This window comes from Loxodonta africana, chromosome 15, assembly GCF_030014295.1.
Source record: "Loxodonta africana isolate mLoxAfr1 chromosome 15, mLoxAfr1.hap2, whole genome shotgun sequence".
NCBI classification, from domain to species: Eukaryota; Metazoa; Chordata; class Mammalia; order Proboscidea; family Elephantidae; genus Loxodonta; species Loxodonta africana.
The window spans coordinates 32168734-32195455 of NC_087356.1; positions in this window are offsets into that span (position 1 = coordinate 32168734).

Below are 26722 nucleotides of genomic sequence, written 5' to 3' on the forward strand. Positions count from 1 at the left end.
CAATGCACCTGATCCATTTTTCTCTTGGAGCAGCATTTGATTTTTGAAATTAGTTTTATGGTCATATATTCTGCTGCACTATGGCAGATGCTGGAAGCTTCTGCATGAGGCAAAGTAGGAAACTGTATCCAAAGGTAGCCCCGTTTTCACTAAAGAATATAGTTTTCTTTTTTTAGATTGTGCATATGCAAAGCCTTATGGGGAAGAGGGTAAATAACTGTTTCTGTGGTAATATTTAAGAGGCTGTAAGTGTTTTTTTTTTTTTTTTTTTTTAAGTGGTGTAATGGCTAAGAGCTACGGCTGCTAACCGAAAGGTAGGCAGTTGGAATCCTCCAGCTGCCCCTTGGAAACCCTATGGGACAGTTCTACTCTACCTTATGCAGTCACTATGAGTCAGAATCGACTGGATGACAAGGGATTTGTTTTTTTTGTTGTTGTTTTTTGGTAAAAGACATGTCAGCTGCAGTTATCAGCTAATTTCCTACTACATTCTGACTTCTTCAAGGCTCTTTAAGAGAAATAGTTTTCCCTTCTCAATAATTCTCATAAACAACTTCTTATGAGTCATATTGCTTTTAGACTGTGTACAAATTTATTTTTAGGACTGTAAATTGCCAGGAGGCCACTGCTGTAGTCTCATGTCTAACCAGTATCTGACAGATTTTGTTGACATATGTTGTTGAAAATTAGTGACTTATGAGTGAATGAATGGATGGATGAAAAAATCAAATAGTTATGATAAGTTTAATCAATTTTGTCCTTGCAGAGACTGAGGACATAAGGGATTAGGAAAGCTGAGTTTTGAAAACTGGTAATTGTTAGGAGTTAAATAAAATTCTTATCTTTGCCTGTTTTTCTGTATTTTTTATGACTGTTTTTTTGAGTGAAGCTCTTGTGACACCTTCATGGTGGAGTGGTTAAGTCAAGGGGTCAGCAGTTCAAATCTACCGGGTGCTTCTTGGACACCCTGTGGGGCAGCTCTACTCTGTCCTATGATTGGACTTGAGGGCAATAGGTTTGGGTTTTTGGTTTTCTTGTGGTACAGTGGTTAAAGAAATCAATTGCTAACTGAAAGGTTGATGGTTCAAAACCATCAGACGTGACAGTCTGCTTCAGTAGAGATTTACAGCTCTGGAAACCCTTTTCAGGCACTATGAGTTGGAAGCAACTCTAAGGTAGTGGGTTTGGGTTTTGCAGGGTCCTTTTTACCACCACCATCAAGTAATTGTTCATATCATGGACAAGTCTGGTATTTGACAGTTGGTTTCTTCCAAGACACTCTTACCAGTTCTTGGTGGTTCAGCCCATATCTTCAAACTATTATACCAAAGGCATCAATAACTTTCAGGGCAGTATATTGTGGGATTCTTAGTACTTGCCACCAGCTGATTTTTACTTCAGCTGAATTACGTCATAGAGCGTGGTTAAAACATGTGAATGTGTCCTCAGTGAGAGAATTTACTAACTTGAATACCAGTTACAAAATAAATCTTTCAACTTGCTGCCATCTTTACAATAATTGAATTTAATGAGCTTTTCTCCAGCTGTCCCCAAAGAGTCTACTCTCTAATCAAGTTTAATTGGTGTTTTTCCTTGAGGTGAGAATTATATACACTCAGTAAAGAACACGTATGCCTAAAGATTTTAGATGAAAAGTTTATTTTTTTTTTTAGAGAAATGAGTAAGGTTTGTATTTATTTCTATCAAATTCTGATGTTCATTTATGGTATCTTTTTTTTTTTTAACTCAAAAGATAATTATAAGAGCATTTATAATTTATTTTAAATAGTGTTCATTTATGGTATCTCTTAACTGAAAAGATAATTATAAGAGCTAGAGAAGTACCAGATATAGTGCAAAGTTACAGAGATATAAAATTGTGTAAAACCTTGGATTACTGCATAAAGATTAGAAAATCGTGACATAAAGACCCTGGAAAATGCCCTTAGAAAGAATATAATTATACTGAAGTTTCTCTATTAAGATATTACTTTATAGGAAAATTTTAATTTTTATCCTCCTTATCTGAAAATATAAAAAAATACAAAGGATAATATAATAAATGTCTATATATCTGATGGCTAAAAATAACACGTGTGATTTTTCATGTTTGCCTAAGATCTTTTTGTTAAAAATTTTCATACGTAAAGTTTATGCTCTCTCCCTCCTTCCTTCATCCCATTTTTCTCCGCTTCATAAGATGCAGACACTATATCATAAATTCAACATGTATCTAGTCTATGTTTTTATAAATAAGCTGCATATGTTTGCCTCTAAAACCAATTAAGAGTTTTTTTTTTTTTTAATGTATTCACATTTACTTTAGGAACCCTGGTGGTGCAACAGTTAAGAGTTTGTATGCTAACTGAAAGGTCTATGGTCTTTTTTCCCTTGGAGAAAGGTCACCAGGTTCTTTTTCCTGTGGAGGTGATAGCAGGTTTGAACTGTGTACCTTTCAGTTAGCAGACAAGTGCTTAACCATTCCACCACCAGGGCTCTTTCCCGTAAAGATTACAGCCTAGGAAGCCCCTAAGAAGCAGTTCTACTCTGTCATATAGGGTTGCTATGAGTTGGAATCAACTTTGTGGCACACAGCAAAAACAACAAATCTGCTAAAATAAATGTTTTTCCACTTAGCAGTAGAAAAATTTCACTGTAGCTTGGTAAACAGAAGCCAAGAGAGTGTAACGGTGATGATGCAGAAAGAACCATGTTGATATAACACAGGTTTCCAGCCCCTTGTTTTCTAAATATTAAAAGCATTAGTGTTCATGTTTTGCACATTAAGGTCAGATTTTACACTTAGATACGATCTTATGAGTTTGGGAATTTTTTTTGTTCTTTTCATATGGAACTTATCAGGGAAATTTGATATTTTTATGGAATGTAGAAGGGTCTCGAAACTTTCAGCATTTTATCTATTTCAGAATGGCAAGTCACTTTTACTTTGTTTCTTTCTGCTCTGCTTCTTTGGCAAGGTTGTTTGATATATTTTCTTCAGTCTTAAGTGAATCTTCATGAAATAAATTTTTTAAATATTCATTGGTTAGAATACAAATAATTTTTGTGCCGCTTGTGGTGGTTTAAAAAAATAAGAGTTTATACTTTTTTAAACAATTAATGCACTTTTAAATTATTTTGCTGCTTAATTTCTAAGACTTTTTTTTAGTAATAACTATTTTACTTTTATGAACAATGATTAATCAACGCTTCATAATTACCACTTCATTATTGCATGTTATTTCCTGTATTTTAAGGTGGAGTATAAAATAATGCCTATGATTATTGAAATTTTAAGTTGAAGTAAAATGGTCAAAATAAAAATGTCTTTTGTTTTTTATTTAACTGTTTTTTTTTTTTTTTCCTGGAATATAAAACGAAAAAAAATTGTGCTCATTTTTTAATTCTTTTAGACTTTTTTTTTTTTTATGAGAAAGACGTTACCAATGTCACTTAGATATAAATTCAGCATATTGTTGTTGTTATTAGTTGTTGATTTGATTCCAATTCATGATAATCCAATGTGTGCAGCATAGAACTGCTTCGTAGGGTTTTCAAGACTGATCTTTCAGAAGCGCATCTCCAGGCCTTTCTTCTAAGATGCCTCTGTGTGGGTTTTAACTGCCATATTTTCAGCTAGTAGCTAAGTGGTTAGCCATTTGCATCACCAAGATCCTGTTGTCATTGAGTCTATTCTGACTCATAGGGGCCTATGGAATAAAGTAGAGCTGCCCCACAGAGTTTCCAAGGCTCTAATTTTTTTTTTTTTTAATCTTTACAGAAGCAGGTAGCCACACCTTTCTCTCCCAGAATGGCCTTTTTGTTGGCAGCTCTGTGCCATCAGCGCTCCTTTTGTGCCACCTAGGAACTCCTAAATTCTATATGAAGGATAAGCAATAAAAAAGAAAACGGTTGAGGTTTCAGGGTTGAAATCAGTGAAATTTTCCATAGTATGGAGCAAAAAGTTGTAAAGACAGAAAATGGAAGTGAAAAAATTTTAGAATTTAAGAGACATGGGAAAGGAAACAAGAAATTCAACATCTTTCTAACAAGTATTCCAGAAAAGAGAACACCCTTTTACCCTGCAAAAAAGAAAAAAAATGAAATGGACTAGAGGCAATAAGCCAAAGGGTACCAAACCACAAAACCTCACTGCCATCGAGTTGATTCCAACTCATATTGAAAGAAAATTATTTGGGGCCATATCAAGACAGATGTCTTCAAATTCCTGAGACTCTTGGTACCTGGCAAATAAAGTAACATCCATGACTACAGAGATAGTCAAATTAATTCTCTAGAGAGGAAAACAGGTTCCATGCCACAAAACTACCCCAAGAGTTGGAACAGCTTACTTACAAGTAAGTGAGAGCCTGGTTGATATTTGATTATTTCATCAGTGACATGAAGTACATCTTCCTCATCCTTAAAACAATCAATCTGAACCCAGAATAGTGTAGAGCATAATTAGCAAGCAACTGTGAGGGCAAAAATGAAATGTCTTCAGACATGGAACAATTCAGAGAATTTTCTATTCACAGATGATCTATGAGGTTCTTCTTTTTTGTTGTTGTTGTTAGGAGAATTTTTTTCCACTCACATTTATTGGCACCATATATGTTTTATCATCATCTATTTTTTTTAAGAATATGAGTTTTCTGAGGTGAAGGGCTTGGTTTTATTGATTTTTTAAATGTATTCTTGCTAATTCTTTTATTATGCTATATCTTTCCTTTTTGCCACAGATAGTCAAGTTGTGTTAACTTTATTGTTTTAGTAATTTTAACATTCTGTTTTAATTTCTACTGATGTTACCTTTCAGGAAAATATTTAAATCTATTTTTTTCCTTATAACCGTAACAATCCATTTCAAAATGAAACAGAACCTCTTTAGTCCCTGCTATCTAAGATGAAAAAATAGTGAATATTTCCATTCTTATGCCATTCTGTTTTTATCCATTCGTGTTCTCATTTTTGCTGCAGTATGTATTGTAAAATTACTTTTTGCATTGTTCTTACTTCTCTTTTGAAATATTACAGAATTTAAATTATACATTCTAATCTACTCTATAACTGCTATTTATATGTAATTCCAACTGCAAGTGGTTTCAAGTCTTACTAACAGTATTTTTATGCTAAATATATTCACCACTTTTATTCACCACTTCATTGTTTAATGTGGCCTTTCGGTCATGTCCACATTTATTCATCGCTTATCTTCCAATAAGCATCTCCCATTAACAATTAAAAAAAAATTTTTTTTTTTCTTAACTTGGTTTAATATTGAATTTCTTGTGCCAGATTCTTTCCCTACAATACTTACATGATCCTTGGCCTCTGAGTCTGTGGCAGAGAAGTTTGAACTGAGTCTAATTTTTCTGTCTAAGAAAGCAGTATTTTCTGTTTTATATTGTGTGGGTGATCTAAGTCCTTATACCTTTTTTACTTTATTTTTTATTTAAAAAACCTTATTATTAATGTGTTTTAATAATAAAATTAATACGCTTTACTAATATAGAGAAACATGAGACTACCTTACATGTTTATACTTTAAATTAGAAATACAAAAGGAAATAAAAACAGAGATATAGAGCATATGACAACTTTATAATAAAAGTTTCAGTTGATTCAGTTAGATTTCATCAGAAGAGGATTATTATTCTAAGAATTATAAATTAACAAGATTGGTGTAAAAAGATGTGTAGAATTTGAACTGAACAATAAACAGGAAGAAGCGTTTGTCAAAACAGTACTAAAAAAAAATCTAGAAACTGTCAGCAGCCAGTAAGAGTTTTATGAAGAATGCATATGAACTTTCAAGGAACAAATAATACTTTTGTATATAAACTTTTCCAGGACATGAGAAGGAAAGGAATCTTTTCAATTTATTTGAAGAAGCTAACATGGCTCAGATGACAAAACCTGAGAAAAATAACATCTCAAGAGGAAACTAAAGCTAATAGTACTCAAAAACTAATAGAATTAATTTACAAAATTGAGAAAGATATTCAACATTACTTCTCACATCCAAAGGTAAAACTGAGAGGTCCTTGAGAAAAGCCAACATCCTACATAGAAAATCAAAGGAAACAAACTGAAGCAAAAGCTCAGTAATTTAAGAACAAACAATATTAAGGATAGTCATCTCAAATAAATAAGAATATTTTATTTAATAGCGAACAATAGTTTTTAGCCATTGAAGTCACAGATACTTTTGAGAATTTCTTGCTAACAATAACCAATCTCTTAAACTTGCATATACCGTATTTTTACCAAATAACATACACCTTCTACATTTGTTTCCAGCAGTTCCCTCACCCCTGAGGTATTTTTATAAGTGCCACTGTGCCAGTTTTTTTACATGTTGCTGTAAAAAAAATTAGCATAGCATGCCCAAATACTTACGAAAATACCTCAAGGCGGGAGGGAACATTTGACAAACAAACATAGAAGTCTTCTGTTATTTGCATAAAAAAAAGGGTACGTGGTATTTTTATGCAATTTGTGGGGTTCCTGGATTTGCCCATCAAATTTGGGTTAAATGCCCCGGCTTTAGAGGCTTTCCTTTTAGAATCAAAGATAAATAAGGATACCCGTGATCAGTAAGGATGCTCATGAAACCTTGTTCTAGTTCATGAGATTAAATCAATAGAAGAAATAAGTTGAGTGAATATTGGGAGAAAGAGAGAGAGACAGAGATCTTAACTTGAACACGGTATGTTTGGTTACCTGGAAATTCCAAGTGAAGAAACTGAAAAATTTACAGATTAAATGAGAGGATGTAGTAAAATGGCCAGTCACAGAAATAAAAATACAAAATTGATTTACAAAATAACAATATAGAAGATAAAATGGTAAAAAAAAAAAAAAATAATCAAATGCCTTGTAATCCTTTTAACAATATAGGTGTAGGACTTTTACAATGAAACCTAAGACTTATCACTGATAGATTTAGAAGAATTAAATAAATGACAATCTTTTACTATATTCCATGAAACTAAGTCTCAAAAATGGAAGATTCAATACAGTAAGGGCATTGATTTCACCAAAACTAATCTATACTTTTCATTAAATTTGAAAAATCAATACACTGACTTTCACATTTGTCTATAAGACTAAACGTGTAGTCCAGATTATTTTAAAGGGTAAGGAAGAAGTTGTTTTGCTATTACTGTTGTATCCCATTTATTCACTTTTAAAACTGTGATGCTGGTACCAAATTATACAAAGCAATCCATGAAAAGGAATATAAATAATAATAATAATAAAGAGATACAGACAAGCAAATAACTTACCACAAGAAAAGTATTATTTTAAAATGGTTTTGAATTATTTGTATTACTCATTAAACCAGTAAAGAAAATAATTATCTAAAACCATATGCCACAATAAGTTCAAGAGGATAAAAGTAGTATAAAGTAAAAATAAATATATTGAATATTATAAAAATTTAATGTGATGCTTAACTATAATTTGACATTTTTTTCTATGTGTGGTACAGGGTCTTTTTTCTCTAAACCTTACATTTATGCCAAGAATCAAAAGGACAAACATGATAGATATAAATATTTGACAAAACTACCACCAATCCAAGTCAATAATAGACTGACAAAAATTACAACTTGCAACACCTTTTATTTAGATGTGTATATATTTGACATATTCTGCTTTCTCTTTTTAAAGGGAACAAAATATCGGACTAAAATTTTCAATACAGGCATGTCAGAAACTTAATATTTCTATATATTTCAGCAACATTTTGGCTTAAGGAAGCCTATGTACTCAAATATCCCATGGCACTATTTCCATTTTAACTCTGAATTAGGATAATAAGGCAAAGCAACTTTTATCAAGAATTCAGTTAAGCCGTAAATTTGTATGTGGGGGTGTGTTTTAACGGAAGTGTGGTGACTGACTTTGTCATCTTTGCTTTGGTTAGATTAACTATACAGTTGAAGTAAAATTAATAAGTTTATCTTAATAATTATTTTACTTACCCATTTATAATTTACAGCTTTTATTTCTATTTTGTTTTTGGAAAATGCTTCACCACACACCTCTTAACAAGAGACTGCTCAAATCTAGAAACCAGATATTGATCATGAGGAATAAATATTCCCATATAGACTTCAAAATGTTGCTCTTTGTGTGTGTAGCCTTACAGAAAAGAAATGAGAAGAGTCCTTGCTTGAATTATGTCTTTCCTTTTCATTGGGTTTGGAAACCCTGGTGCCGTAGTGGTTACGTGCTGTGGCTGCTACCCAAGAGGTCGGCAGTTCAAATCTACCAGGTGCTCCTTGGAAACTCTACGGGGCAGTTCTACGCTGTCCTGTAGGGTAGCTCTGAGTCAGAATCGACTCAATGGCAGTGGGTTTTTGGTTGGGTTTTCATTGGGATTACAATGAAAAGTCAACATTCACTTTGATGCTATCAAGACTGTTAAAGATTATTAGTGCTTAGTATTTGATTTATGTGATTTTAAGAGATGAAAGTGGTGAAGATGGACTGGAAATCTGGCAACAGATACACACAAATAATTTGTCTTTAAAGATCCAAGGATGCTGATTGAAGCAAATGGAAGATCAAGTTAACTGATGATCCAATTAGCAAGGAGGCAGGCAAAAGGGTTGTGCTTTAGCCTGAGCAGTGGCCTCTGCTGTTATCCTCAGTGGGTGCTTAACTAATATAGAAGAACAATTATGCTTGCTTCTATGTTTCTTTGTGTTTCTTTCACATAGGAGAGAAAAAGTGACAAATAAAAGACAAGGTAGAAAAAGGAGAGAGGAGAGACAGAGAGAGAGAGAACAAAGAAGAAGAAAGAGATCGAGAGATAATGATTGCAAAAGTGAGTAATCAAGAACTTGTAAGCCATGGCGGTAGGTATTGAACCACTGTTCACCTCAGGGCCTTCTGTTCTGTGACCTAACCTGAGATGGATGACTGCAGAAATAACCAGGGAGTTGCGTAAAGAGAAAAAAAATCTGAGGTCATTTTCCGGTGAATGTTCCATCTGAGATCAATAAAAGAAATAACTGTAGCACACATACTACCAAAAGCAAGATAGAACCTTAGACTCAGGAGCTGGATCTCATCACCCCACCAAACCAATCCAATAATTGTGTGCTGAGTAGGGCAAGGTTCCTAATTGTAAAAGGCCACACAGCTAGCTATCTAGCCCTGAGTGAAAACTAGAGTCTAGGTCTCATGATTTCAGATCCAATAGTGTTTTTAATTCATAGATTATTACTCCCACAAGTTAAACATTCAAACAGGTAAGAGCCAATCTTCACATGTGAACCAAGAATAAAGATATTATGTCTTATCCATCTTAATATTCTATTCTACATGTTCGGTCAGCATGGTGACAATTTAAGTAATTATTGAAAGTTAATTCAGAGGCCAAAGGAGGATGTAGGCTATATTCTTACAAACTTACTTTAAGAAAAAACAGAAATATGAATGAAAACATTTCAGCTGGTGACAATTCTTACTAAGATTCCAACAATGAAAGCAGAGGGAAATTGTAATATAACCCACTGCCGTTGAGTTGATTCAAATCATAGTGACCCTATAAGACAGAGTAGAGCTGCCCCAGAGGGTTTCCAAGGAGCTCCTGGTAGATTCGAACCACTGACCCTTTGGTTAGCAGCCGTAGCACTTAACCAGTACACCACCAGGTTTCCAAATTGTAATATAGCACTCAAAACGTTATCATTAGACAAACTTTTTTTGTTTTTTTTATACTAGGCTTACAGAACAAACTAGTTTCTCATTAAACAGTTAATATGCATACTGTTTTATGACATTGGTTAACAACTCCATGACATATCAACACTCTCCCTTCTTGACCTTGGTTTCCCTATTACCAGCTTTCCCTGTTCCTTTTTGCCTTCTAGCCCTAGCTCTTTAATCTAGCTTTGTTTTATGGGCCTTTCTAATCTTTGGCTGAAGGGTGAAACTCGGGAGTGACCTAATTACTGAGCTAAAAGGGGGTCCAGGAGCCATAGTCTTAAGGTTTCTCCAGTCTCTGTCAGGCCAGTAAGTGTGGTCTTTTTTTTTTTTTGTGAGTTAGAATTTTGTCTACATTTTTCTCCAGCTCTATTTGGGACCCACTATTGTGATCCCTGTCACAGCAGTCAGTGCTGGTAGCCAAGCACCATCTAGTTGTACTGGACTCAGTCTGGTGGAGGCCTTGGTAGTTGTGGTCCATTAGTCCTTTGGACTAATCTTTCCTTTGTGTCTTTAGTTTTCTTTCTTCCCCTTGCTCCTGATGGGGTGAGACCAATGTTGTGTCTTCGATGGTCACTCACAGGCTTTTAAGACCCCAGATGCTACTCACCAAAGTAGAACGTAGAACATTTTCTTTATAAATTATGTTATGGCAATTGTGATAGATTTTCCCATGGTTCCCACAGCCCTCAGCCCACCAATTTGTTCCCTCAGGGAGTTTGGATGTTTCAATGGAGCTTCTATGACCTTGCCTTATACAAGTTGTACTGGCTTCTCAGTATTGTATATCGTCTTACCCTTCACCAGAGTTACCACTTATCTATTGTCCATTTAGTGTTTTTCCATCCCCACCCCTCCTTTCCTTCATAACCATCAAAGATTGTTTCTTTTTTGTGTATAACCTTTTCGTGAGTTTTTACAGTACTGGTTTCATACAACATTTGTCCTTTTGTGATTATGTCACTCAGCATAATGCCCTCCTGATTCATCCGTGTTATGACCAGCTTCACAGATTCATTGTTGTTCTTTATCCTTTTATAATACTCCATTTTGAGTATGTACCATAGTTTGTTTATCCATTCATCATTCACCTGTTGATGGGCATCTAGGTCGTTTCCATCTTTTTTGCTATTGTGAACAATGCTGTAATGAACATGGGTGTGCATATGTCTATTCATATGACAACTCTTATTCCTCTAGGTTATATTTGTAGGAGTGGGACTGCTGAAACATACGGTATTTCTATGTCTAGCTTTCTAAGGAAGCCCCATATCATTTTCCAAAATGGTTGGACCAATTTGCATTCCCACCAACAGTGCATAAGAGTTTCAATCTCCCTGCAGCCTCTCCAACGTTTGTTATTTTCTGTTTTTTCATTCATGCCAGTAATGCTGGGGTAAGATGTTATTTCCTTGTGGTTTTGATTTGCATTTCTCTGATGGCTGGTGACCAATGCTGGGGTAAGATGTTATTTCCTTGTGGTTTTGATTTGCATTTCTCTGATGGCTGGTGACCAAGAGCATTTCCTTATGTGTCTGTTGGTCACTTGGATGTGTTCTTTGGTACAGCATCTGTTAATTTCCTTTACCCATTTTTTTTTAATTGGATTATTTGTCTTTTTGCTGTAGAGGTGTTGGATTTTCTTGTAGATTTTAGAGATTAGACTTTTGTCTGATTTGTAACAGACAAATTTTTTTTTCCCAGTCTGTAGGTTCTCTTTTTATTCTTTTGGTAAAGTCTTTTGATGAACATAAGTATCTAATTTTTAGAAGATTTCAGTTATCTAGTTTATCTTCTGGAGTTTGTATGTTGTTGGTAATGGTTTGTATCCTGTTAATGCTGTGCATTAGAGTCTCTAGCATTGATCCTATTTTTTTCTTCTATGATGTTTATAGTTTTTGGCTTTATATTTAGGTCTTTGATCCATTTTGAATTAGTTTTTGTATATGAGGTATGGGTCCTGTTTCATATTTTTGGAGATGGACATCCAGTTTTGCCAGCACCATTTGTTATAAAGATTGTCATTTCCCCATTTGGTGGACTTTGGGCCCTTGTCAAAGATCAGGTGACTGTAGATGGATGGATTTACATCTGGGATCTCAATTCTGTTTCGTTGGTCAATGTATCTGTCATATCAGTACCAGAGTGTTTTGACTACTGTAGTTGTATTGCAGGTTCTAAGGTCAGGTAGTGTGAGTCCTCCTCCTTTATTCTTCTTCTTCAATAGTGCTTTACTTATCTGGGGCTTCTTCCTTTTCCATATAAAGCTAGTGATTATTTTTACCATCTCTTTAAAGAATGTTGTTGGTATTTAGATCGGGATTGTATTGTATTTGTAAATTGCTTTGGGTAGAATTGTCATTTTCACAATGTTGAGTCTACCTATGCACGAGCATAGCATGCTTTTCCATTTATGTAGATCTCTTTTGGTTTCTTGCAAACTTATATATATATATATAATTCATATGAAATATTCAAGATTAGAACAGCAATAAAAAATAAATAGACAAGAAAGAAGAGATTTGAGAGTTGATTGGACTCAGAGAAGAAAGTAAAGAAATAAAATGATCTCAGAAATGAAAAGTAAATTATAACATGCTCAAAGAAAAATAAGTTTGAATAAAGATATAATGAGGTATACGAGAACACTGAAAACAGTCAAGAAAGTGAGAACAAAATAAAGAGAATTTAAGAAATAATGAAAGATATAGAATACAGGTAAAGAAGATCCACCATGCATATTATTTAAAGCCCTTGAAAAAGAAAAAAAAAAAAAGTGTAACATAATTGGTATTTAAAGTTACAATTTAATTTTTGAGGAAAAAAATATCCTGAACCTATTGAAAGAGGAACCATAGTGGTACAGTGCTTAAGCGTTTGGCTGTTAACCAAAACGTTGAAAGTTTGAACCCACCAGGTGCTCCTTGGAAACCATTTGGGGAGTTATACCCTGTCCCATAGGGTTGTTGAGTCAGAATTGACTCAATGGTGAAGGCTTTTTTTTTTTTTTTTTTTTTTAAACATATTAAAAGAGAACACTTTGTGACTGGAAGATTTACCCAGAATGGTCAACCTCAAGATAAAAAATTATTAAACTTTAAACACTGAAAAATATCTTCTGGACCTCCAGGCAAAAAGTTCATTTCCCTTACAAATGAAAGACGATCAAGTTGCACCACGTTTATCAATGGCCACGTACAAAACAAGACAATAGTGGACCACCATTTTTGAGAAATTTAAAGAGAAAGAGTGTTAGCCAAGTACTTTTTTATCTAGCCCTGCTTTCTATCAGGTTCAAGCCTTTTGAAAAATAGTTTCAGACATGCAAGAATTCAGGGAGTATATCTCAAAACTCCTTTAGAAGAACCTGTGTGATGACGAGATCCATCCATTAAATAGGTGACTGTGGAAACTTTGCTAAAAGGACTAATGATGAGCAGTAAATGAAATTTAATAGCAGAACTAGGACTAAAAGCAAACTGAGAAAAAAGTGGAATAGTATGCTGATGTGATATTCTGAAAAAGTATGAAAATTCAACTAATAAATTGGAGAAGAAGGGAGAAAATAGAATAAAATCATTGTTGCAAAGGCTATGTGTGAGACACAAAGCACAGAATTTAAACATAATGAAACTATAGTGCCAGGGATTGAAAAATGCTAGACTCTTAAACCCTTTGCCGTCAAGTCGATTCTGACTCATAGCGACCATATAGGACAGAGCAGAACTGTCCCATAGAGTTTAGGTCTTAGAATCAGAAAAAAAAAAAAAAAAGTGAAAACCTAAGTTAGGTATTAGCACAAAGGTAGTCATTAGAAACAAAATATAGACCTTTCCAAATACCAAAAAAATACAAAAAAGGGGGCAAAAACACAGTGAAAGAAGCATAATATGTATGGTATAATACATGAAGTAAATATTATGTAAAATTAATAAGATCTTAGAGAAAATATACCAGTCATAAACATAAGAGAGATTAATTTATCAATTAAAAATATTTTCTCACGGCTTGCAAGGTATTATTCAATTCTATGCTATGTTATATACAAAGGAAATACCTAAAAAGAAGTAATTCAAAGAGTCTAAATATAAAGAGATGCACAAAGCCAAATGCAAAAGCATATAATTTTGAAGTAAAGGTCTCTCTTTCTCTTAACTGCTATCGTTCTCTCTCTTGCCGTGTGTATGTATGAGCATATGAGTGTGCATGTGTGTGTCTCCTCTCTCTGCACACTCATCTCCTTTGTTGGTTTTATTGTATGAGTGTAGAACAAAGCTTCATGATAGTGCTGATCATAGGAATTCTTACTAAGCTTTGATTAAGGGTTTACTTATCCTTGATTGGCATAGTGGTTAAGAGCTACAGCTGCTAACCAAAAGGTTGGCAGTTCAAATTCACCAAGCGCTCCTTGGACACCCTGTGGGGCAGTTCTACTCACTATAAGTCTAATTGACTTGATGGCAAAAGGTTTGGTTTCTTTGTTTGTTTTTTTATCCTTAATTAAGTTAAGGTCAATTACAGTCTTAATGGAAGATAACATAGAAGACAGGACAAAAGATATTATACAGAACAATTTAATAATAAAAGCCACAATTAACAGTGAAGACACAGAAATTGTATTTTTGCTTCAACTAAGAAAACAACTACCTGTATAAAGCAGAAACTGCAGGAGAGCCAAGGAGAAATAAACTGGTAATCAGAGATAACTCTCAGCAAAAGACATATCAAGTGGACCAAAAAGATAATTAAGGATATGAAAGAATCAGACAACATAATAAGTTTGATATGATGAGTATTATAATGAACACATATATATATTCATCATATCAGCCATGTGTATGTATAAAACTTGATACATTTATTAGAGAATATATCATCTCAAGCATAAATGGGACACAAGAATTGACCACAATTGGTCAAAAACAAAGTAAGTTCCATAAATTGGAAGCAATAAATAAATGATTATAATAAAAAGAGAATACAATAAGTTTAACAAAACCCTATATAAGTTATGGATAACACTGTGAAGGACGGGACTTCCAGAACATTTAATTGTGCTCATGTGAAAGCTGTTCATGGATCAAGAAGCAGTCCTTCAAACAGAACAAGGGGATACTGAGTGGTTAAGATTGGAAAAGGTGTGTGGCAGGGTTGTATTCTTTCACCTTCTTCAGTCTGTATGCTGAATAAATATTAATCTGTGTATCTGGACTATATGAAGAAGAATGCAGCATCAGAATTAGAGGAAGACTTATTAACAAGCCACGATACACAGATGACACAACCTTGTTGCCTAAAATGAAGACACCTTGAGGCACTTACTGATGAAGGTCAAAGACTACAGCCTTCAGTGTGGGTTATGCCTGGATGTGAAGAAAACATAATCCCCATAACTGAACAAATAACACCATGATAAATGGAAAAAAAAAAAAAGTTGTCCATGATTTCTGCTACAAAAGCCTACTTTAAACTTTTAAAAAGCAAAAATGTCACTTTGATGACTAAGGTGTGCCTAACTCAAAAAAAAAAAAAAAAAAAAACTCAAGCATTGGTCTTTTAATTGCCTCATACATATGCAAAAACTGAACAATGAAAAAGGAAGACAGGGAGAGAATGGATGCATATGATTTATGGTTTGTCAAAGAATATTAAATTTACCATGGTCTACTTTTATTATTTTTTACCATTAAGAGGTCTGGGTGCTCCCTCTGTGGCTTTTGGGAAATCCTGGTGGTGTAGTTGTTAAGAGCTATGGCTGCTAACCAAAACGTTGGCAGTTTGAATCCCCCAGGCACTCTTTGGAAACCCTATGGGGTAGCTCAATTCTGTCCTACAGGGTTGCTATGAGTCGGAATGGACTGCATGGCAACGGGTTTGGTTTTTGCTTTTACCAGAAGAACCAACAAATCAATCTTAGAAGAAATGCGAACAGATTGTTCCTTAGAAGTGAGAATGGGGAGACTTCAGTTCACCTACCTTGGACATATCAAAAAAAAAACAAAAAACAAAACACTGCCACAGAGTCAATACTGACTCATAGCAACAGTATAGGACAAAGTAGAACTGCCCGCATAAGGTCTCCAAGGAGAGGCTGGGGGATTCGAACTGCTGACCTTTTGATTAGCAGCCGTAGCTCTTAACCACTATGCCACCAGTGTTTCCTTGGACATATCAGGAATGACCAAAGGATGTCATGGTTGGTAAAGTAGAAGGTCAGCAAAAATGAGGTAAATCCTCATTGAAATGGATTGGCATGATAGCGACATCAATGGACTCAAATGTACCATTGATCATGAAGATGGCACAGGAACAAGCAGCACTTCATTCTGTCATACGCAAGGTCACCATGAGTCAGGACAAACACAATGGCAACTAACAACAAAAACAATAATAACAACAGCAATAACTTTCACTTTTCATGGAAAGAGAGAAATATGAGCCACATTCCAGAATTTCTAACAATACGGATAAAAAGCTGCTGCATGTTAGAAATAATGGGATAGAGTTATAGCTGTGACTAAGGAAAATTCATAGCAATAAATCATTATATCAGTAAATTAAAAGAATGAAACATAAATCAATTTCCAATTCAAAAACTCGAAGTAGAATAATTTACACCAAACAATAGCCATTAAAAAAAAGCCATAAAATATAAATTATTGTGATATAAAACAATCAGTAGAATTATTTACAAAATTCTAAAAAAATAGATAAAATATAAGTAAAAATGTAAAAAAAGCACAAATACATAAAATAAGAAATTACGTGGGGGTTATAGCAATAGAAAAGGAGGAAATTTAAAATAAAACCATAAGCTACTTCTTTGATAAATGAAATTGATAAATTCCTAGGAAAACACGACTTACTGAAATTACCTTCAGTATAATTAAAAAGCTGACAAAGAACTATTCTTATTTTAAATGGAGAAAATTCCATTTTATCTACAGAACTATGCCAATTTTCAGTCAAAAAAAGATTTTAGAGGAAAATTAAACCATATTCAAAAATTATAATCCTGATATTATTTTACATTTCCCAGAACATTCAGATCCTTTATATTGAAGCAAAATTAACCTTGTTGCCTAAACATGCACACACGTATACATGCACAAAATTACCAACCATTCTCACTTGTGAACAGTGATACATTTATATCCAATCTCAGTTATTATATGAAGAGTTAGTATAATAATCTCTTAAAATAGAAATGCTTTAAAACTTTTCTAGGCAGTTAAACGGAAACTGACGTCTCTTGGTGGTTAGTTTTCAATAGTAAGAAGCTACAGTCAAAAGATAATATTTTACAAGATAATTTCTATCTGGCAGGAGTTATTTGAGTAGAAAAATACAGACACACACATATATACATATATCTTTAGTATCTTATCATACTGATATAATAATAGCAATGTCTATTAATTTTAGAAAGCTTTTAACATGCTGTTTTAAGTGCTTTTCGTGTATCACATGTTACCCTTATGAAAACCCTCCGAGTTATCACCTCCATTTTATAAATAGGAAACTGAAGCAGAGGAATAACTTCCCCAGATTAGGTAGCTGGTAATAGGAAGGTTGGGATTCAATCCTAGCTACATTGTCTCAGCTCCTAACCACTATCCATGAAAATAATTTCCCCATGTAATAGCACATGAAATCAGTAGAGAACATTGGACTTGTAGTAATTTTGACATTAATAACACCTAGTTAAGAGCAATAATGAGAAGAAGTGAGGCTGGTATTAGGTCGGGAGGAACCCCTACCATCATCAGGATCACTGCTTTCTTGCAACAGTCCTGTCAAGTGAACATCCAGCCTCTAGTGGCAGGGAAATCAAAATCCTATTTTATCACTTGACAAGCATTATTTAGAGATCAGAAAGTTAAATATTTTGTTTAGCTTCAACCTGTCTCTAAGTAGCAGCCATCCACTCAACCCAATGCTGTCAATAGCTCTTTCACTGGGAAAGTTTTGGTCATTTAGAAACGGAGATCTTGTCTATCCATTCTTCCCCTCTTCCGGATAAGAATCTTTGCCTTCTGTAACTGCTCCATATAGATTACACGGCACTGCCTTATTGTGGGATATACTTTGAGTACGGCAATAACCGAAAGGCAAGTGGTATCTAGATATTCAGCTTTAAACAGCCTGCAGTTTTAAAGCACATATTGTGTAACCATCATCATGGCCTTTAGTACATTTCCCCAGATATTTCCCTGAAGACTCTGTCATTTCTAAGTATTGAATATTCCTGTAAATCTTATAAAAAAGAGCCAAAATCTCTCTTTGGGGCTTTGTTCTACTTAGGAGAACACAAAGAAATAACTATGTAAGACTGTACATGGAATAGTTGAAAACATAGTCAAATATAACTGTTTAACTGTGATAATCATCACTTATACTTAACTATGTCATTATTGTATCATGTTCATTTGTTAGTTCATTTCTAACCAACAACACCAAAAATAAAATAATTTTGCAATCCTTAAACTTCCCACACTAAGGAGGTCACCATTCCTGTTTTAAAGCATTGTACTTGATGTCCAGACCAACAGCTCAATCCTCTAACCATGAGCCCAATCCCACATTCCACTCTCTAGAGAGCATCTCTGGCCTGAGAAGTTGTTCTTTGGGTTGCATTTCTCATTCTCTTCTTGACCTTTCAGGTACAAAATTATAAGCTAGTTTTATGTTTTGTGCTTGCTAAATACTAATTCTGAATATCTTCTTCCTTCTTCATTTTTAGACTTTGCTATTTTTAGACTAGTTTTTTTAGTTACTAATGGTAGCACAGCCATTGCATGCCCCAAGCCCTAGCTGTCTCATTTTGCTACCTAATTGCTGTTGGATCCATGATGTAAATGTAATAAAGTTTGAATCTCCTTTATTACTTCTAGAGGAGATGTTAGGAAGAACTAATAGGCCCATAAGACAGTTTCTCCGATTTTAGGTCTTCCCAAAACTGATTTAAATGCAAATTGCAATTGTTTTGCCAAAGCTAAAAACAGTGATGTATATCAGAAATTCCCAAAGCATGTTCCAAGAAACCATAGAATGTTAATAGGTTTAATTTTAAAGGAAAAGAAATATCAGTGGGTGGAGGGGAAATTTAAAATGGAATACATTTAGGAAAAGCTGGGCATGTTTTAATCTCAAAAAGTCAAAGGAATTTTAATATTCACTGTTGCCTTCCATGAGGGAGATGAAGTATCCACCGTTCCCAAAACATTTATCTTCCAAGTCATTCTTCATGAAGGGTCTTAAAGGTCTAGGGCCCCTCAGAAGTCTCTTTGGGAAACTTTTACTTAGATGGAAGTGTGGTAAGAAACACTGTAATGACACTCCGGTGGAATGCTTTGGGCGTTATTAAGAGTCTTTCTTACTGATGTATTCCAAGTTGTCTCAGAAGTATAAAAAGATATTTAAAATCACAATTAGAGGCCCATTACTTAATTTTGGAAACCCTGGTGGCATAGCAGTTAAGTGCTATGGCTGCTAACCAAGAGGTTGGCAGATCGAATCCACAGGGAGCTCCTTGGAAACTCTATGGGGCAGTTCTACTCTGTCCTATAGCATCACTATGAGTCGGAATCAACTCTATCGCAGTGGGTTTGGGTTTTGGGTTTTACTTAATTTTAATGTCAGAAAAACAGACAACATTTTTTTGAAATCTCCACATTTAGTATGCTCTTCCAATGAAAATCACGTTGAAACGGAGAAAGAAAGGAATGAAAATATATTTTAAACCAGGGTTTGGTAAATTATGGCTGGATGGCCAAACCTGGCCTGTATCAGGTTTTATAAAGAAAGTTTTATTGGAACATAACCACACTTACTGGTTTATGTCTTGTCTATGGTTGCTTTCACACTGCAATGTTGTAGGTGAGGTGTCACAACAGAGACTTTCTAGTCCACGAAATAGAAAATATTTATTTATTATTTGGTCCTTTATAGCAAAAAAGGTTGCTGATCCTTCTTTAAAATCAACATTAATGGAATAAACCAAAGTAGATGCAGAAAGTGGAGCCTTGGTGATGGCAGTGGTTAAGAGCTATGACTGCTAACAAAGAGGTTGACAGTTTGAATACACTAGCCAGTCCTTGTAAACCCTATGGGGCAGTTCTACTCTGTCCTATGGGATCGCTAAGAGTCGGAATCTACTCAATGACAACGAGGTTTTTGGTTTAGATGCAGAAAACTGTGTCCATTAAATCTTACTTGAAATAATCACCCAGTTTCCTAAAAACAGTAGTGTAAAATGAGGAGGAAAAGTCATGAGATAGAAAATAAATATAGTATGTCAGAGACAAATCGAAGATTCTGTGTGATCTTTCTTTGTGAATATATGCATACATGTATGTGCACACACGTGTCCACTTTGCTTTATTTACATACTTGCATATATGTGTTCTGTGTAGCTTTTTCATGCACAAAACAATTAATATACTAAAATTAAAAGTAATGATTTATTTGCAGTTATCAAAACAGTAGCAGCAGAGAATATTAATTTGGTAAAAAATTGTAAATTTTTCTGTATAATTCAGGTTGATATTACAATTATTACAAAAGTATTAAAATGTTAAAAACACCTAAATTTAAAATACCGCATTATTTTAACAAAAATTGGATAAACAGAGAAAATTTAAAGCATATTATTTTTTCATCTTAACTGAAAACAGACAAGAAAAACTGCAACATTCCTGAAATGAGGAATATGTGCTTATTTTTAACACTATAATGGTAACCACAAATAAAGTAATAAAATAATCCCAGGTAAATTATTAGCAGAACACTGGGAAAAAAATCAGTAGACTAAAAGCTAAAGGAAAAGTCTACGGAGTTTGAATTAATAAATCAACTATCAAATGAGAATAAAAAAATAAATTATTCTATTATGTAATTCAGGACATCAATTAGTTATATTTTGTATTAAAGGAAAAAAATACTCTCACACTTGACCTTTAAAATAAATTCAATTATGTGTTATTCATAAGACATACAAGGAAATATATTTCTTGCAAGTCACATCCGAATAATAAGGGTGATTTTCCAAAAGAGAGGGACTTTTCTGAAGTGAAAATTGCCTTAAGTATAGGTGTAAAATCTCACATAATCTTACAATATTAGATAACCTCTGATAACAATTTTAAAATTTTAGTATTAATTAGCATAATGCCATAAAGGGATGTTTTTTGGGTGAATTATTCAAAGCTTCAAAAACCACATATTTGTTATTTGACCTTTTTCAAGGCAATAAAAAAGATGAACACAGCTCCAAAATATTGTTTCCAGGTAGGCTAACAAGATACAAACTAACAAAGATAACATAGATAGATACATTCCAAGGTGAATTTATGAAGTGGGTTAGTTTTATTTGTTGTTGACACAAAAATGGTGCTGATTAATAGATAAATGCACAAGGAGAGAAGTTTATAGTGGAATTCCACAGGAATCTAAACTCAGACTTATCCTATTCGTGTGTGTGTGTGTGTGTACGAGTGTGTGTGTATACATACATAGGGTACCAACTTTAGTCTAAATTGAATCCCCTGCTCTAGTTAATGGTCTTGGTCCCCCAGGAGTTTGTAGACTTTAGGAACTTCCTAAAGGAGAACTCTTATTAAGGAGGAGGACATATGACCTGACAGGCTTGACCCTATAATTAAATCTCAGGGGTAGCGGTAGGGAAGATTCCAGTTCTGTCAAAATGTACACTGTATTTCTTATTTGCTGCTGTACAAAAACCACAGACTCAACTTTGTGTCCCAAAGATAAAAAGACTATAAAAAAAAACCTGAAAGAGTTGCTTTACTCAAAAGCCCATGTTTTTAGGATGCACCGTTAATGTGTACATGTCTTGCATGTTTATCTCTAGAAGAGGAGGGAGTCACTCTTCATTATTGAATCATGAACCAACAAGCAAAAGACTACTTTTTCCCCCTCGAAAATGAGAAGATCTACACTGTAAAGAGAACTTTGACAGGTTTTAAAAGGCCTTAAGTCAAAAAGAGCTACAGTGTAGCTGCTCCAATCAACAAGTAATTTTCCCAATGAGATAAATTCAAGTGTACATATTACGCTGGAAAAGATCAGTTAATTCATTGTACGTATACATAGTCCAACATAAAAAAAAAAAAATCCTCAAAACTGAAACAATAAGCAACATCATGATAAACAGAGAAAAGATTGGGGTTGTCAAGGATTTCATTTTACTTAGATCCACAATCAACACCCATGGAAGCAGCAGTCAAGAAATCAAAAGACACATCCGTTGGGCAAGTAGGCTGCACGAGATCTCTTTAAAGTGTTAAAAAGCAAAGGTGTCACCCTGAGGACTAAGGTGTGCCTGACCCAAGCCATGGTGTTTTCAATCACCTCATACACGTGTGAAAGCTGGACAATGAATAAGGAAGACCAAAGAATTGAAGCCATTGAATTGTGGTGTTGGCGAAGAATATTGAATATACCGCAGACTGCCAAAAGAATGAACAAATCTGTCTTGGAAGAAGTACAACCAGAATGCTCCTTAGAAGCAAGGATGGCAAGACTGCACCTCACATGCTTTGGACATGTTGTCAGGAGGGATTAGTCCCTGGAGAAGGACATCATGCTTGGTAAAATAGAGGGCCAGTGAAAAAAAGGAGGACCCTCAATGAGATGGATTGACACAGTGGCTGCAACAATGGTCTCAAGCATAACAACAATAGTGAGGATGGTACAGGACTGAGCCGTGTTTCGTTCTGTTGCGCATAGGATTGCTATGAGTCGGAACCAACTGGAGGGCACCTAACAATGGCAACAACATCTCATAGCTTTTATCAATATATATTTTCAAAAATGTACAAAGATAACAGTGAATAGTATTTATAGAAATATATACTTTGGCTATTCAAAACATCTATTCTTTAAAGCTAAAGCTCTTTAACAATAAAATAGATTTCCTGGGGAGGCAGCGAGCTGTCCATTACTTAAAGCATTCATCTACATGCTAGAAAATCATGTAATGATCATTCATTAGCGAGAATTCAAGCACTGATGGGCGATTGGGCAGTCTGGCATATTAGGTTCTATTAGAGTCTTATAAAAATTACCGAGTCATCTGATTCACTGTATCTGAATAGAGGCCTTGTCTACTTGTGCTAAATGGATGACTTTTGAGGAGAATATGTCTAATCCATCTCATTAATTAACTTGTTTGTAATCGATTGGAAATTTCAGACTGTTAGGTTGTTACCAAAGTTAAAAAGAGCAGATAAGTTGGTTTTCAATATGGTGCTTTTAATCAAATGGCATTCTGCACAAAAGCTATGCTAATGTTCCTATTTTTAGAACAGGCAAAGCAGTAGCTCTTTTATAAAGCTCTGAATATTATTTGGTGAAAGGTATTATTAGAAAAGCACTATTACAAATGGCTGGGCTAATTATTTTTATTGACTGCTATTTAACTCAGCAAAACAGTTTTAACCAGTTGATTATAAACCCACCAGATATCTACATGTTTGTGTTTGTGTGTATGTAGGTGATACAAAAACACATTTTTATATATAGTCTATTCACTATGTATACATATGTACACATACAGCTAAAATAAAAAAATAGGTAGTTAAAAATAATATGATTCAGTAATAACTTATTTTCTGCACTATAACATTCTCTCTTAAAATTAACTACCTATTTGTAATTTTCACCATTTTACAAAACTCATTTACCAAATATTAGAGAGAGACATCTTATTTTAAAATGAAGAAAAAAAGAAAAGAAAAAATAACTGCGTCAAACAATGCAATTGTTTCAAAAAAGAAAATCATCAAAAGCCAGACTTACTAGAACAATCCCAGGTACACATTTTCCGATTACAGAATTTTAACACTTCATTTGCATTTTTATTTGTAACTTCTCTACTTTTTACAGCATCTAGTGTTCATTTACCACTCTATTTATATAAAACTTTTGGAAGAAGGTAGACTGATTTGCTCTGGATAAAAACACTTCAAATTATCTTCATAAAACAGATTACCTATAAGTTCTTTATTAGTGAGTCTATTATGAAATTGCTGCACCATTTATCAGTCAGGGAGCAAGGGTAGTCGTAATAAAAACAATACCTTATACAGCATTTTTGTGACCTATCCAACGATTTATAAATCAAGGTCACAACTATTGTCTGATTTTCATATGGATCTTTTTTTTTCCTCAGAACAAAGTAGAGTTGGTTGACATATCAAGCTAAAATCATTCATTCTCTGAGCCACTAGGCATAGAATGGACAATACGATCCTCAAGACTGTTCTTCTCTCCCAGTTATAGCTTCTGGCAAAGGAAAACAAAATGACTTGTAGAGATTTACATATTTCTCTGTCTTTACTTTGAACTCTTGGTCTGTCCATAAATCCAGCAAGATCTTTAGGTTGTACAATTAAGACAACAATCTGTGCCTTCATCATCCAGTCTGAATACAATGTGAAGAGCCACAGGGGTAAACACACTGTGAAAAATAAATTGGTGGTGTTGAGTCCCATTTCTTTTTATAAATAATTAAGAAAATGGCTAGCTTCCATGCAGACTATTAGGGTGGCAACACAACCCCAATTACTTACGTTGACAACTGAATTAATCTTCTTCTTTTTCCAATAACATATGGGCTCCACTCAGCTGTAGAATATGGTGGAACCTCACTGGGATCACATCTGTCAGGTTTACAGGGTGAATAAAACCACTCAGCAGGTTTGTGTGCTACAGTGTGTCTGGATACAGGGGGAGATTAGAGCCAAGTAGTCTATGTCCTTGGAAAAATATTCTGTCTTGTTCCAAAGATGTTAAAGAATATTGCCTATTACTTAGATGAACCTCATAAAATATACTTTATGGAAAAAATTTAAAAACATAAGTGTCTAAGATGCCTTACACTAATTAGAATTCTCTCTCTCACACACACATATAAAAACACATACACATACACTCAGAATTTTAGTCTTTAGGTTATGTTTTACCCATGGTTCGGCCAAATGATCACTTGAAAAGTCATTTAGGTAACATACACCATGAAATAAGGTAGAAAAGTGCTATTGCCTTGAACACAAAAATGACAATTTCTATCAGATATGGACATGTTTTCATTTCTATCTGACTCTGACCTGGGGTACTGTAAATTACATTTTGTTCTATGGGAAAAAATTCATCAGTCTTGAACAATTCATGGAAATTATCTCAGGTAAAAATTTTTATGAGATGACAAAGATGCAAATAATTTAATACTATAGAATTGGCAAACATTTATATGATTCAGACTGCTACAGGCCTCATGCCAGAAGAAAATCACTTTGTTTGAAACTCTGATTCTTTTATATTTTCACTTAGCTAATGAAAGTGTCCCCCACACGTCTGTGATTTTATCATACCGTGGGGTCTTGGGTATTGCTGTAATGCCAGAAGCTATGCTACCAGTATTCAAATGCCAGCAGGGTCTCCCATGGTGAACATGTTTAAGCTGAGCTTCCAGACTAAAACAGACTAAGAAGAAAGATCTGGCAATCTACTTCTGAAAAAAATTAAAGAGTGAAAATCTTATGAGTAGCAGCAGAACATTGTCTAATATAGTGCTGGAAGATGAGCCCCTCAGGTTGGAAGGCACTGAAAATACTACAGAGGGAGGGCTGGCTCCACAAAGCAGAATCAACCTTAATGATGTGGATGGAGTCAACCTTTCGGGGCCTTCATTCGCTGATGTGGGATGACTCAAAATAAGAAGAAACAGCTGAAAACATCCATTAATAATTGAAGAGTGGGTAGTATGAAATATGAATCTAGGAAAATTGGCAATCTTCAAAAATCAAATGGAATGCATAAACGTTGATATCCTAGGCATTAATAAACTGGTGAAATGGGCTGGTATTGGCTGGCCATTTTGAATCGGACAATCATATGGTCTACTATGCTGGGAATGACAACTTGAAGAGGAATGGCATTGCATTCATTTTCAAAGCGAACATTTCAAGACCTATCCTGAAGTATAAGGATGTCCCTATGCCTACAAAGAAGACCAGTTAATATGACTATTATTCAAATTTTCCCACCAACCACTAAGGCCAAAGATGAAGAAATTGAAGAATTTTATCAACTTCTGCAGTCTGAAATTGATCAAACATGCAATCAGGATGCATTGATAATTACTGGTGATTGGAATTCAAAAGTTGGAAACAAAGCAGAAGGGTCAGTAGTTGGAAAATATGGCCTTGGTGGTAGGAATGATGCTGGAGATCACATGATAGAATTTTGTAAGACCAATGATTTCTTTATTGCTAATACCTTTTTCAACAATATAAATGATGACTATACACATGGACCTCGCCAGATGGAATACACAGAAATCAAATCAGCTACATCTGTGAGAAGAGATGATGAAAAAGCTGAGTATAATTGTTCAGAACAAGGTCAGGGTCCAGCTGCTGAACAGACCACCAATTGCTCCTATACAAGTTCAAGTTGAAGATGAAGAAAATTAGAACAAGTCCATGAAAGCCAAAGAACAACCTTGAGTATATTGCCCCTGAATTTAGAGACCATCTCAAGAATAGGTTTGACACATTGAATGCTAATGACCTAAGACAAGATAAGTTGTGGAATGACATCAAGGACATCATATATGAAGAAAGCAAGAAGTTATTAAAAAGACAGGAAAGAAAGAAAAAACAAAATGGATGCCAAAAGAGACTCTGAAACTTGTTCTTGAACATCTAGTGGCTAAAGTGAACGGAAGAAGTGATAAAGTAAAAGAGCTGAATAGAAGATTTCAAAGGGTAACACAAGAAGACAAAATAAAATATTATAATGATATATGCAAAGACCTAGAGTTAGAAAACCTAAAGGGAAGAACATACTCGGTATTTCTCAAGCTGAAAGAACTGAAGAAACAAATTCAAGCCTTGAGTTGCAATAGTGAAGGATTCCATGGGCAAGATACTGAATAACACAGGAAAGGTCAAAAGTGGATGGAATACAC